The sequence below is a fragment of the Cryptomeria japonica genome, chromosome 6, assembly GCF_030272615.1.
Source record: "Cryptomeria japonica chromosome 6, Sugi_1.0, whole genome shotgun sequence".
Lineage (NCBI taxonomy): Eukaryota > Viridiplantae > Streptophyta > Pinopsida > Cupressales > Cupressaceae > Cryptomeria > Cryptomeria japonica.
In genome coordinates, this window is record NC_081410.1 from 21,490,285 (window position 1) to 21,504,541 (window position 14,257).

Here is a 14,257-nt window from a genome sequence, read left to right on the forward strand (position 1 = left end):
TTATTTTTATTTTGTGCTTCTAATTATTAAGATGCTTTCTTAATTAACTACAACACATATTACATTAACATATTCCCCAAACGTAGAGATTTTATTATTGTTAATACCACATTTATATTTAAAATTTGTCAACCTACATTGATGTTATTAATGGATTTATACTTGAAATTAGTGCAAGGAAAAATGCATATTGTTTTGAGTAAGTCTAACTTAGTGTCTCCATGACCATCTTTAAATAAATATTTGTGATGACTTTATGGGAAGTGGTATGAAATTTGGAATATTTATTTTGAAATTGGTTTTTTCAGGAATAAATGCACACTAATAGATTTTAGAGTTAGGATTGGAATAATAAATGTAAAATTTAATGTATGGAATTTAAATATATTAAATGTGATATTTAGCTTGATTTTGGATGGAGGACATAATTTATTTTGAAATTAGATTTTGTTTCAAAATAAATACATATTAATAGATTTTAGAGTCGGATTAGAATAATAAATTTTTGAAATTTAAATACATCAAATGTAATATTTAGCTTGATTTTGGATGGAGGATTTAGTTTATTTTGAAAATGGATTATGTTTAAGAATAAATGTATTTTAATAAATTTTAAAGCTAAGACTAGATTAATAAATTTTAAAATTTAAATATATTAAATGTGATATTTAGCTTGATTTTAGATAGAGGATTTCTTTGTGAATGTTTTGAAAAATAGAGTTTTGTTCACGAAGTCATCGGGTGGAACTGGAATAGGCTCTTTTTCGGGTTATTTAATGATAATACATAAAACATTGAAGATATTAGAAAAACATGTATGTCAAGATGGCATATTTTGACATTGTTACTATGGATGTATAATGCATTTTGTATGATAATGCTCTACAATGAATTTATTATTTCAAAATGAATAATGGATGTCCACAAGAATGAGATGATAATGCAAATAAGATGAAATAAAATCAAATGTTAAATTTTATGCAAAAAATATGGCACTTGTAAGTTTGTTATTGCACAAAGAATACTTGAATAAAAAATAACCAAAAATAAAGAAAATGGATATTAGGTGATTTTCACCATTATGATTTTATAATACTTGAAACATTTCAATTATTAGTACTTAACTTAAAAATTTATGGTCACCTTATTCATGTTTATTATTTGACATGTGCATAAAGTACTTTAAATCTTTTAAAGTGTGTTTTTCAAAATTGATTTTATTTATATGAATTGTTATAAAAATATTTATCTATAATATATAAATAATAAATATAACTAACACGAATTGTTATTTTGGATAAATTTAGTAACAAGTGAAAGAATATTGAGACATTTTAGTGAGGATGTAAATTTAAGTGGAAGAATTAAAAAAGTTCATGAGTGAAAGTATAATAGAAAATTAAATCTCATAGTTAGATTAATAATTTTTGTTACTATTCTATTTTAACTAAGTATCTTGATATATTTTATTGAGAGGTACAAGATATTTTGTTTGTTGATTTAAATGATCTTTGGAATGTCTTGGTTTTGTAGTGCTTAGGCACATGTATTCTTACACAAGTTCTTTAGAATATGCCACAACTTGATGTCTTGTGATCAAAGAGTAAGAGAGGTAGCATTTAACATGAATCTCCAACATGCTCTTGTGCTCCATCAAGATACTTCTAACAACATCCAATATTTCCATCTCTAGAAAGAACCCTATCATCCTACAACATGCCACCTATGGAAGAAAAAAGACAAACCAAGGTTAAGATGCAACAATCCAAAGAACACAAGCATCAACTCCAAGTGATAAAAAAGGTTCCAAGATACTATTTGTATATGGTGAAAATGGATAACAATAATATTGAAAGACTAAATAGATTCAACCACAAAACCCTAGCCTAACAACAACAAAGATCCACCATAACATATGAAGATTACCTAAGACAATGCAAATCAAATGAAATCATAAAGATTATACCATGACATGTCCAATAGTGTTTGGATCTCCATTCTTCCTATCTCCATTGATCTTGCTTGATATATTTGCTCTCAGATTTTATGTGTGCACAAGAGCTCAACAAAGAACGGAATGTGGTTGCAAGTAGGATCGTAGTGTAGTCAAGTCCTTCAGATGATTCATTAGAATAAATGATTAGGGTTTGATAATGAAGGAAGCATCTCCTTATATAGAAGACACTATATGAAATGGAGGGATAAGATTGAGAGGTGTAAAAGGAGGTCAGCTATGATTAGAGGGTAGGTAGAAGAAATAATAAAATAATGAAAGGGGTAGGTAGTGTATGAATTAAGAGATGAATGACATGTGTCATGGGTAGAAAAGGTTAATGAATTAATTAAATAAATAAAGATTTATTTAATAAATAGAAGGAGTGGGATCAATTAAATAAATAAGATATTTATTTAATTTAGGAAAATGATAATTTAAATAAATAAATATATTTATTTAAATGAGAAATAAGGCTAGAAGAGGATAAATGAATTAATTAAATAAATAAGGATTTATTTAATTAATAGAAGAATTAAGCTTAGATAATTAAATAAATAAAATATTTATTTAATTAGACATGACAATTTTAGGTGTCTACACTATTAAATGATGAAAAAACCCACATGGCTAAAAATGGAAATAAATAACATATTAATCCATCCAATCATACATACCTCTAAGATATCCAAATATTAGTAGAATTGATTCCAACAACATATCCAACCCACAAATTGCAATCACGAGATCTATTTATAAATCCTATCCATGAACGATATCCACTTATAGAAACTCCCACTATATAGGTAATGTCAAATCTATAAATAGATCATGGCATATCTAGTCTACTAATCAACTCTCACACCAAAGTGTGACTCATAATCAAACAATGTAGTAACAAAGAACAATCACAATGATCTACACACAACAATATCACTACATAATATCTCACAACAAACTCTCCTAAGTCCAACACACTAAACTATTTAAACTTGAATGTCCAAGAAGTATCCATATAACAAAGAGAGAAAACCTATAATTCATATCACGTAGCATGTCCTTCTACTTACACATTGAAGTGTTTAATACGTGTCGAGTAAAATCTCCTTCACAACTCCAAATAAAAGCCACTTAATTGTTCAATATCCAAGGTCAAACCAAACATGTATTTCATAAACCAATATGGATAATATGTATTTCATAAACCAATATGGATGTAATCCTCTCTAGCCAATGAAGATCAAACTTAAATTCATTCCAAGACTAAGAATAATCATAATAAAATATTTTAAAATCCTCATAATTGACATAATAAAACTCGTATGCACAAGGAGATAAACATGCCAAACACTCAAATTAATCCTCTAAAACTAACCAATCATAGCTAAAGATGAATATCCTGTTACGATTCCCACAGATACTGAGAGGGGGGGGGCGGTGAATCAGTATCTAACCGGTGGATTGAATTTTTTAACTTAAAACATGTAGAACATATTATAACAGTGTACCGGTATGCAAGAAATAATGCAATAAACAGAATTAAAAGCATCCACATGAAAAGCACACCATGACACAAGGATTTAACGAAGAAACCCGGTGTGGGAAAAACCTCAGTGGGATTTGTGACCCACAATATTCACCTATTGGCCAATAAGAGAATATTACTGCTACAAGAGGGGCCTGCACATACAGGAAGGCCAACTGCTTAGAGCTCACTGCTCAATGGGAAGTCTCACTGACTTACAATGTGGATTATACAAATCCAATATCTTGTATTGCTTTACAATAGCATCTATAATGCCAGATCCAGTACTGGTTTCTGCTTTGTTCTTTACATAAAACCTTTAACCTATATTTCGCATAATAGGTCTGCCTATTATCTTTTTTTTTCGCTTGCAAAATGTCTACAAAGATCTCTCTTATATATAAGAGTCATTTTACAACTTGCCAAGTCGGCTTACAAAGTTTTTACAATAATAAACAAAATATAATATATCAAAAATCTTGTCGGCCTCTGTGTTGGTATGCTTCCTTTCTCTGTGTCAGTGTCGGTGGTCTAAGTGTCAGTGTAGAATGTGATCTGTTGATGCCGGTGAACTATCTTGTCGGTGCATAGGATTGTAAGGTTGCCATCAATGACAAAACCTTCAATCACCTACAATGTCTCATTGGAGTGTGCATATGCCAACAATCTCCCCCTTTGGCATTGATGGCAACACTCATGAGAAAATTCAAAAGTGTATCCAAAACTTTAATCCAAAAATGTTTCCAAAAATATAAGAACTCCCCCTGAGTAGATAAGTCTTTTGCCGGTTATTTTCTCATACTACTACTCCCCCTTTAGCATCAATGACAAAGGTAGTCAAGATGTCAGTAGAGTTGTAGTCTCAACCTTGTAACTGGGTAGTTACAATTTGAAATAGATCCGCCAAAATCAAGTTTATACTCTCCATAAACTTCTTACTGTCTCTTATTGCTTTCTCTGTTCTTTTAACTGTACCGGTGAGGTGCTGCATATGCTCTACCGGTGTTTTCTGTCCCTATATCAGTGCCTCAAATATTTCCTTCCGCAATGATGCTAGATAGTCCAATCTTGGACTCAGTTTTAATCTCAAATTCTTTGCCTTATTTACTATTCTCTCCTTTTCTCTTTCTAACTTAAGTAACTCTTCCTCAAAATTTGTTATCCTTTGCTCAAAAACTGACAATGTATCAAGTGAGTTAACAAAATTATCAGCAAGTTTATTGATTTCATCCTGTACCTTGCTCATTTTCTTATCTATGTCTACTGTCAAAAGGTTTGTCTTGCAGGTGTCTTTGTACAGAGTTTTGTATTCTTTCAATAAGTTACATAGTTCCGGTAGAAGTGTGTCAAATTCCCTAGTACACTTCTTTATCTGAACTTCAAAGAATTTTTGCTTTTCAATTTCTACCTTATTCTTCAAAGTCTCTTCCTTTATTCTGCTCAATAGTCACTATGTTCTCAATGATGTATTTACACAAAGTATCAAGTTGTTTTAAAGAATCCTTATTGTCTATGTTACAGTTAGGAGCAATTACCTTCAAAATTGGGATTGTATCATCTATAGCTTTATAAGCCTATGAACTGCAATCTGTTATCCTTTTGACTGAATCTAAGAGTACTTCAGTTACATTTGTTGATTTGTGGCCTGCTGAGGAGGAACCAACATTCTGAATTCCGTCGGTGGAGGAAGTAACCAAGCTTGTTGTGACCTCTGGTAGGTCTGTTTGTGTTTGCATTTCCTTAAGCAATGGTTTGTGTACTTCTCCTGTTGCCGGTTGTACTGTTTCCTCATGACTCTGTTCCTGTACCTGTTCCTGTTCCGGAGCCTTTTGCTCTTCTTGTTTCTTTGTCTATTCTCCTGTGTTATCATCTACCGGTTTCTCTTGTGTTTGATCAGTTTGCTCAGCTACCGGTGGCTCACTAGCCATGTATGTTTTACCAGTTGTATCTTTATCTACCACAATGTTGATCTTTTGTGTATCAACATCTACTGTGTACAGTACCTCAGGATTAGGATTAGTATCCTTTATGTTCATACTCTCATCTGTCGATTGATCTTCAGTATTTTTTACCGATGATGTAATTTGAGGCGGTGGGGATAAGTTATCTTTAACTTTGATACTCGGAGGTCCACCAACCTTTCCTTTTCCTTTGTCTCTCTCCTTCTGATATACCTTTATTGGTTTGGGGTTCCTGTATTCTTCCTGTTTTTCTTTCTCAACAAGAAATATGTCCCATGCATTTTTTGTTTCTTCAGTTACCTCATTAACTCTTCCAACCATTAAAGCAATATGTCGATGTGCAGTAGACAATACTGACCGGTTGGCTTCAACAATTAAGTCATCTATCTCCTTAGGTGAGTTTACTAGATAAACAGCTAGTAACTTTTCAATTTTGATTTTCTTATCAAGCTCTATAACAGCTTGTCTTCTTGCTTCCAGTCTTTTGAACAGTTCATCTAGTACTTCATCTACAACTTCCATCAAAAATTTCTTATACATGTCCATGTGCAAAATAACACTATTTTCCACTTGTTCTCTTTCATCTGCTGTCAAAGTGTCATAGACCTTTCCTATGTTTTTGAGTTTCCCTTCCTCTGTAATTTCATTTAGCAATATGTCAAGAGGGGCTAAGTTTTGTTTTGTTCTCTTCTTCTTCTTGGGTGTCAGTTTCTTCTTTGGTGTAGTCTTTTTAATCGGAGATCTTACTGCTTGTTGTTTCTGTCTAGTTCTCCTAGGTGAGGGTGTGGTTTCCGATGAAGGATCTCTTTTCCTTACAACTCTTTTGAAAGTTGCAGGCATGTCACTCTCCGAAGAAGTGTCTACCGGTGATAGATGAGTCTCAAGCTGTAGAGTTCCTAACTCATCCTCGGTGATACCGGTTTGCTTTAATACACCTTCTTTAATAGCCTTTGTCTGTCTAGAACCTCTTCTCACAACTGCCTCAACCTTTTTCACTCTCTTCTTAGATTGTATTTGTTTTTTTATGGTCTCAGCACTACCAAATACTTCTTCCTTTGGTTCGTTTGGTGCTTCCATAAGTGCTTTAGCATAAGTCTCAATTATATGATCATCTGTCTCATAACCCATCTCTGTTACCCAGATTGTTCTTGGGATGACTGCTTCCATCCAGATCTCATCCTTTTTTATTACAAAACATATATCATCCTTGTACTTGTCAACAATCTTTTGTGATAATCTGATTCTCTTCTTCATTTTGGCTTTAAGTGCTTGAAAGTATTCATGGATATTCTTTTCCTTGTCTTCACCCATGTTGTTGAATAGTTATGTTAACTATTTTCTTATCGGTATATCAAATCCAAGTACTTTATAGCCTATACCGGGAACCTGTTTGGTTATGTGTAGCATCAAACATACAAGCAGATTACCAAATCTAAAAGTTCCTTTCTTATCTTTCTTTATCTTGCCTAAGTTGTCAATTAACTCATCTTTTAACTATTCACATATGTCAATTTTTACATTGTCTGTAATCATGTCATAAGCACTCTTAATGCATAAACTTGAAACTGAGTTAAGTCTATTTGCATGAGTAGCTTTATACCCTAAAATCATGCTAACAAATCTCGCATTTATATCTGTTACATCATTTACCCTCAAGGACCTTTTGTCAGATGGTGCACTAGTTAGTTTAGTTACTAGGTCATTGGAGACCTTTTTAGTCTTGTCTGGTCTTTTACCGGTGGACAGTAACCCTGTGACAGCTTTCACAACTTCCTTGGTAATTTTGTGAATTGCATCTAACTAGAAAAATTCACCATGTACCCTGCTTAAGACTATCCTAATCACGTCCTTGGGAAATTTAGGAATGCAGAGGATTTCAGTAAATCCTAGGGTTTCAATGATTTTATGTTTCGGTTTCACATTTCCAGAATTATCACATATGACAAATTTATACATTGTTTTGATCTCTTCATCTCCCAATTCCTCTATGTTACAGTGAATGTAAATTATGGGGTCTTCAACATAAACAACTCCTTTTGGTATTTGAGAGAAAGAACCTATAGTGTCATCTTTCTTTGCTACCTCGGGAACTAGTTGAAATATGGGCCTAAGGCATTTTATAACCTCGACTACATTAGGGTTTGCTATATATTCAAGTGCAGAGGTGGATGCCATGATGATAAATACCTTTTTCTGTCTTTGGATGGATTGATTGCTTGAAGTGCTTCGCCTCTTTGCTTGAAATCCCTTAGCTTTGCAAATTTTGCGCTCTACGAATGTTTGAAATCACGGTGAAATGAAATGGAGCCAAAACCATAAATTTATAATGTTTATTTGCCATCTACCACATTTAATGCATGTCGGTTAAGTATTCACTTAACATTGTCTGTCGGTAATGAAGTAATTTCCAACTTCTCATCTCTAACCAAGGGAATAATAGCACATGTGTCATTAGATTGCCAAACCCTCAAGGAAACTTTCTTCAATTTGATGAAGAACTTCCTGTCGGTGGAGCACTACTCTGTCCTGTCGATGAAGCATCACTCTATCCTGTCGGTGAAGCATTGATTGGTTCTACCAATGGAGGAGTATTCCCAACATTTAGATCAGCTTTTCTAATCCATTGTTTTGAGAATTCTTGCTTAACCTCTTCAACTGTTTCTTTACCTTTCAAGCTAGAACTTTTGTTGTCTGTCGGTGATCCTTTACTTCTACAGAATTTTGCAATATGCCCAATCTTGTTACATGCATAACAAGTCACATTATTCTTCTGAATAGCTTTCCCATAACCTATGCCAGTATGTGTTCTGCTTTGATTAGATAAATGTCCAAATCTTCCACAAACATAACATCTCACATTCATTCTGCAATTTTCAAAGTTGTAACCAACTTTGTTGCATTTTGAACATTGACCGGTGGTTGTGTTGATATTTTGATAATTTCTAGATCTACATTCATTTGCTCTATGGCTATACTTAGTACAGTTAAAGCATTTTCCATTGAATTTATAAGCATTAAGTTGCCTTACCGGTTTGCTGTGATCCTGTGTGTTTGCAGTACCGGAGCTTTCACCAACTTCAAAGCCAATTCTAGAAGTGTCACCTTTAGGTTTTTTATTCTTCAGCAAGTTACCAAGTTCCTCTGAGCTTTTCTTGATTTTTTCTTCATGTTGATTTGCAGTTTCTAGTTCTCTTTCTAAGACTTCTTTCTGCCTCATCAATTCATTGGAGGCATTCTGAGTGTGCATCAGATCTGTCTTCAATAAATCATTTTCATAGCTAAGTCTTGTGTTCTCATTTGCTGCATCACTTAGTCTTCTGGTCAATTCTTCTTCGTTCTTCTTTCTATCTTCAATTTCTTTACAAAATGTCATAGTCATATCTTGCATCTCATGCTTTGTTGTCATGTTCTCCAGTTTCAGCTTGCTTATCATATCATTAAGTGATTCCTTTTCATCATTCTCATTTTGCATCTTTTCACAAAGTTCTCTTCTCTTATTTCTTGCAATAGTAAGATTATCTTGAAGTGCTTGAATGATATCCTGAGCTGCTTTTAGATCATCTTCTAGTTTGATATTTTTCAATTTCTCTGTATCATAGTCTGAAAGAGCTGCTTCAAGTTGCTTCATCAGATTTTCCATATCTACCGATGTCAAGATCTTCCTCAAGATGTTAGGCTTCTAAAAATAGAGGACCAGGCTCTGATACCAATTGTTAGGATTCCCACAAATACTGAGAGGGGGGGGTGAATCAGTATCTAACCGGTGAATTGAATTTCTTAACTTAAAATATGTAGAACATATTATAACAGTGTACCGGTATGCAAGAAATAATGCAATAAATAGAATTAAAAGCATCCACGTGAAAAACACACCATGACACAAGGATTTAACGAGGAAACCGGTGTGGGAAAAACTTCGGTGGGATTTGTGACCCATAATATTCACTTACTGGCCAATAAGAGAATATTACTGCTACAAGAGGGGCCTGCACATGCAGGAAGGCCAATTGCCTAGAGCTCACTGCTCAGTGGGAAGTCTCACTGACTTACAATGTGGATTATACAAATCCAATATCTTGTACTGCTTTACAATAGCATCTATAATGCCAGATCCAGTACCAGTTTTTGCTCTGTTCTTTACATAAAACCTTTAACCTATATTTCACATAATAGGTCTGCCTAATATCTTTTTTTTTTTCGCTTACAAAATGTCTACAATGATCTCTCTTATATATAAGAGTCATTTTACAACTTGCCAAGTCGGCTTACAAAGGTTTTACAATAATAAACAAAATATAATATATCAAAAATCATGTCGGCCTCTGTGCTGGTATGCTTCCTTTCTCTGTGTCGGTGTCGGTGGTCTGAGTGATGGTGTAGAGTGTGATCTGTTGATGCCGGTGTAATGTCTTGTCGGTGCCATATGATCGTAAGGTTGCCATCAATGACAAAACCTTCAATCACCTACAATGTCTCATTAGAGTGTGCATATGCCAACATATCCATTATACGATAAAGCATAAAACATAATGCATCTAAAAATAGGATGAGAAATACCTCTTAGATGATTATCCACTAAGAGTAGATCAAGAGCAAGGAATGAGATTGCTCCTCCAAGATACACCAAGCCATAATGAATCTCTCCAAGAATAATATCCTCTATAGGTACATGATGAGCTTAAGTTTATATCCAATTGAATGACCCTTGAACTTTCTACTAAAACCTTAAAAGAGTAATCATCTCAATAAATGCTTCACCTAAGTTTCCAAGTATCCATGGGCACCTATAACAAATCAACCCATGCTAAGCCCCAAATGCAACACCACACTCCCATGAAGCTCCCAAGCACATGCTTAATACTCTCAATACCAAGAAAACTACTTAGACCATTATCAAGGCTCCAATTACATGTTTAAAGAATTAGGAACACTTCGTGACATCATGATCTAACTCTATCATAGGGTAAAAGTAGAAAGTCGTGTCACGCTTTTGGTCAACTTATTAACACAAGTGAATTTAAACATTTCTAACAAAAATTTAGTTTTGCAATGAATACATAACACCACTTTGAGGCTATTTTTCCGACAAAAAATTGTTTAAAAAACTTGATGTTTCAACAACTTCCAGTTATGTAAATAATATTTTAAAAATATATATAAAAAATACCCTTTGCAGATCTATAAGTGTAGTTAATAAAAATATATAAGTTTAAATGGTTTAATCATTTTTATATTTTCACTAAAAGTAGGATATCAACATCAAAACATATGTTTGATTATCTTGTCAACAAAAATACTAATTTTTTCTTGATTATGCTTGCTATCTTGTCAGTGCCCTAGTTAATGATGCTTTTTTAATCAAAAACAAAATACTAATTTATTTTTTCTTAAATATAATGTACTAGACAAAGAACTTTATGTCAAGATGGTTTTTTTTTTTCTTTTTTTTTCTATTTTGAATAAATAGTTAAGACAAAAGGTGATGTCCCAAGGAAAAAATTATGTTTTCAATACATGTCCACTTTAATATTTATTTTTAAAAATGTATATATCAAAATTGGAAAAAAATAAATCCATTAACTATAGTTTAGAGTTATAAATACACAAAAAAATTAAGAAAAATAAAAATGATATTTCATTAACTTAATTTTTCAGCATTTTACATCAAATTATATTCAATTTTTATTTTTTTCAAAAAATAATAAATAGAAACTAAACATTTTATTGGTTTACATCAAATTCAAAATTTAGTACTAATATTTCACTTTTTGGTGATTCAAGTTTAAAATTTGGATCACTATTGGCTATTTCCTTTATAAAAAATATATATGTAAAATAAATATTCTTCTAAAATACTAAACATCAAGAATACAAATCCATTAAAGTCCTACATGCAAAAAGCTGGAATCTGGAGACAAGTGGCCAAGGTTCTATTTTATAAACTGAAATATGACATATTTCATGCATTTACTTGGCATTTGCATGTCAAATTGTTTCAAAAATAGATTTTTGTTAACCAACATTTGATGTCATTATAGATACCTCTCTACATGATGACCAACTAATTGAATATACATTAACACTAAAAATATATAGATAAAGATTAGTTCATAAAGATTCTTCTCACTACAACTAAAGGGGTACAACTGCATAACTACAAATATTCAATCAATGCAATATGAAAACTCGACATCATATCAATAACCTAAAGATTGAGATAACATATTTAGCCTGATCTTCATCCAGGTGCAAAGAATACATTATTCTCTCAAAATCCGATATGCGAGCCCTGATATGTGAGTTGATATGACATCCCAGCAATGAACAAAATCCATCAAGAATATTATTTTGCATCACTCAACCAAATTTCTAAATGCATACCTGAGACAAGTTTTACCAGTATGTTTTCAAATATAGTTTGCCAAACAGAAGGGGTTTTGTGGCAAGAGACAAGTTTAAACTAAAAACCCAACATAAAATATAGTAGACAATATATCAGAGAATAGATCCAACAAAATCAAATATTATAACCATCTGCATTTACTGAAAAACAACTCACGATGCATACACCTATTGAAGATCGACCCACTGTAGATTGATCTGCATTTACTGTACTGCATGAAATAGAGGGTAAAAATCCTCAGAAAAGTCATTGAACGACAAGTGAATTCTGGCATGAAACACATTTCTAGCCGAAACCCCATCCATAATAGAGCTTATCAGCTAAATATATGACAGATATCACGATGTAATGCAATCGGAAAATGCAACAACTAACGGAAGATTTTCTGAAAAGGGGCCGAGTTGAACTTACCGCAAGCACCTGTGTTCCGTCCAAGAGAAGAGTTCAGATATCCACTATAAATTATAAAGAAAATGTGAGGGGAGGCAGAAGCGTATGAAATGTGCAAGATCGTGCTACCAGAGTCGTGGAAGCAGAGGATGGCTTTTCTGACAAAGATGCAGGCACTGCACAACCTGAGCCAGTAGCCCTCGATTACACCCGCTTTATGGAAGAGGGGGGCCAGACGAGGACACTACCGTCGGACCAACAAACTAACGACCTGTGCCTATCACTCTCGCATTCTCTTCACATTTGGAACAAGGAGATTGCAGATCTATGTCATTTGAGGACCTAGCCATTACATCCACACCCTTACATCTAGCTAGGAAAGCGCCACAGTTGCATCAATTAGCTACAAGTAGTTCTCTATTCATACGAGCAGATCTTTAAGTCTGAGTAATTGCTCAGGTAACCCCAGCTGTAAGTGGATTGTAATTATTATAATACTTTAGAAACCCTACTTGAGTCTAGCGATGAATACATCATATCTGAGGGGAGTTGATACTACCAAGTCTTGGTGAATCGAGGTAAGTTGTAAATTGGAGGCTTTCGTTGCAAAATTAGAGGAATGCAATAATATTCCATGTGCCAATGTCTATATCATTCTGTGTGGATCAGAACTGGGATTCATTGAATTGCTGATAATAATTGTGGCTGAACTTTTTGACTGGTTTATCTATAATTTCTAAGTATTGTGCATCTGTTAGTAAGCTAACAGCTTGTAGTGGAAGGATTTCATTGGAATTAGTTGAACCATTTTTAACTTTTTCTAAATCTTAGGACCATTACGATAAGACAAAATACATTAGTTGTTGCACATTATTTTTTTGCCAAAGACGTTGGATGACAGCTTTTTCAACATGTGTCAACTTTTGAAATAATTACATATGTTGCACCTAATTGTCTCCTAATAACAGCAAAATAAGTTCTTTTCGCACTTTCATCCTTGGAAAAATTCTTGATCATATTTCTTCTGCCTGATATTGCACTTCTTCTATATCCTTGACGAATAATCCTTGCCCTTCATGCATACAATGAAATCACTAAGGTCACTAAGATTTTCTAAGCCTGACCTTGAATCTCTATTACACTTTTAATAAATGCATTGTTCCCATTAGCCTTTCCTGATTATATGATGCTCTCTGATATATCTGCGTCCCCTTCCCGATCTACCATGTCTTCCTTACTAACTCCGTCAAGGCAATTGTACCCAAGAAGTACAAGCGAAATGGATAAGAAATCAATACATCGAATAAAACATCACACCATTAATGGGCATGAAAATCTTTGGAACAGCTCGAAGAAAAATATTAATACTTCCATCAAAACAACAATGCCCTATTTGGCACAAATTCATGTGTGATTCATTACAATTTTATATTGATTTGGAATTTTCTTGAACTGAGTGGAGGTATACCCTAGATCATGATTACGACAACATTATAAATGTTAATGGTGTATGCTTCTGGATTCGATTGTGTGAGAATTTTTGCATCAACATTTCAGATCACACTCCGTGATCTATCATGAGGATGATGGAGAGCATAACAAGAAAAAATGAGTAAGGTTGCAAACCAAGATGATAGATCATGAAATGTGATCTGAAACGTTGATGCAAAAATTCTCACACAATCAATCCAGAAGCATACACCATTAATTGAATGGATTGTGAAAATCTACTGATATTGATTATTGCCTCATTTTAAGGTAGGTACTAATAGCAGTTCAATGCTCAAACTCAAAGGCCTTTGTTTTTCCACCAATTTTTCTTCATACAACGAAATATTCTCAGTGAAATACTCTGCCATTACGAAGACAGCATTGTTCATTAAAATAAGTTTTCATCATCACCTTGTTCAAAACTATTTCAAAAGTTGAATCAGAAGAATCCACTGATAATTCTGAAGATTCCATCAACGCCCTTTAAGCAATCG

At 33.3% G+C, this 14,257-nt stretch overlaps 1 long non-coding RNA gene across 1 annotated transcript; it reads right to left on the reverse strand.

The window, feature by feature from the left end:
- Nucleotides 1–12,001: 12,001 nt before the first annotated feature.
- Nucleotides 12,002–13,087, reverse strand: LOC131048026 (uncharacterized). The gene is made up of 2 exons (XR_009106347.1): nt 12,294–13,087; nt 12,002–12,093 (listed from the first exon to the last, which is right to left on the reverse strand). It is a non-coding gene; the product is annotated as an uncharacterized LOC131048026 (long non-coding RNA).
- Nucleotides 13,088–14,257: the final 1,170 nt, after the last annotated feature.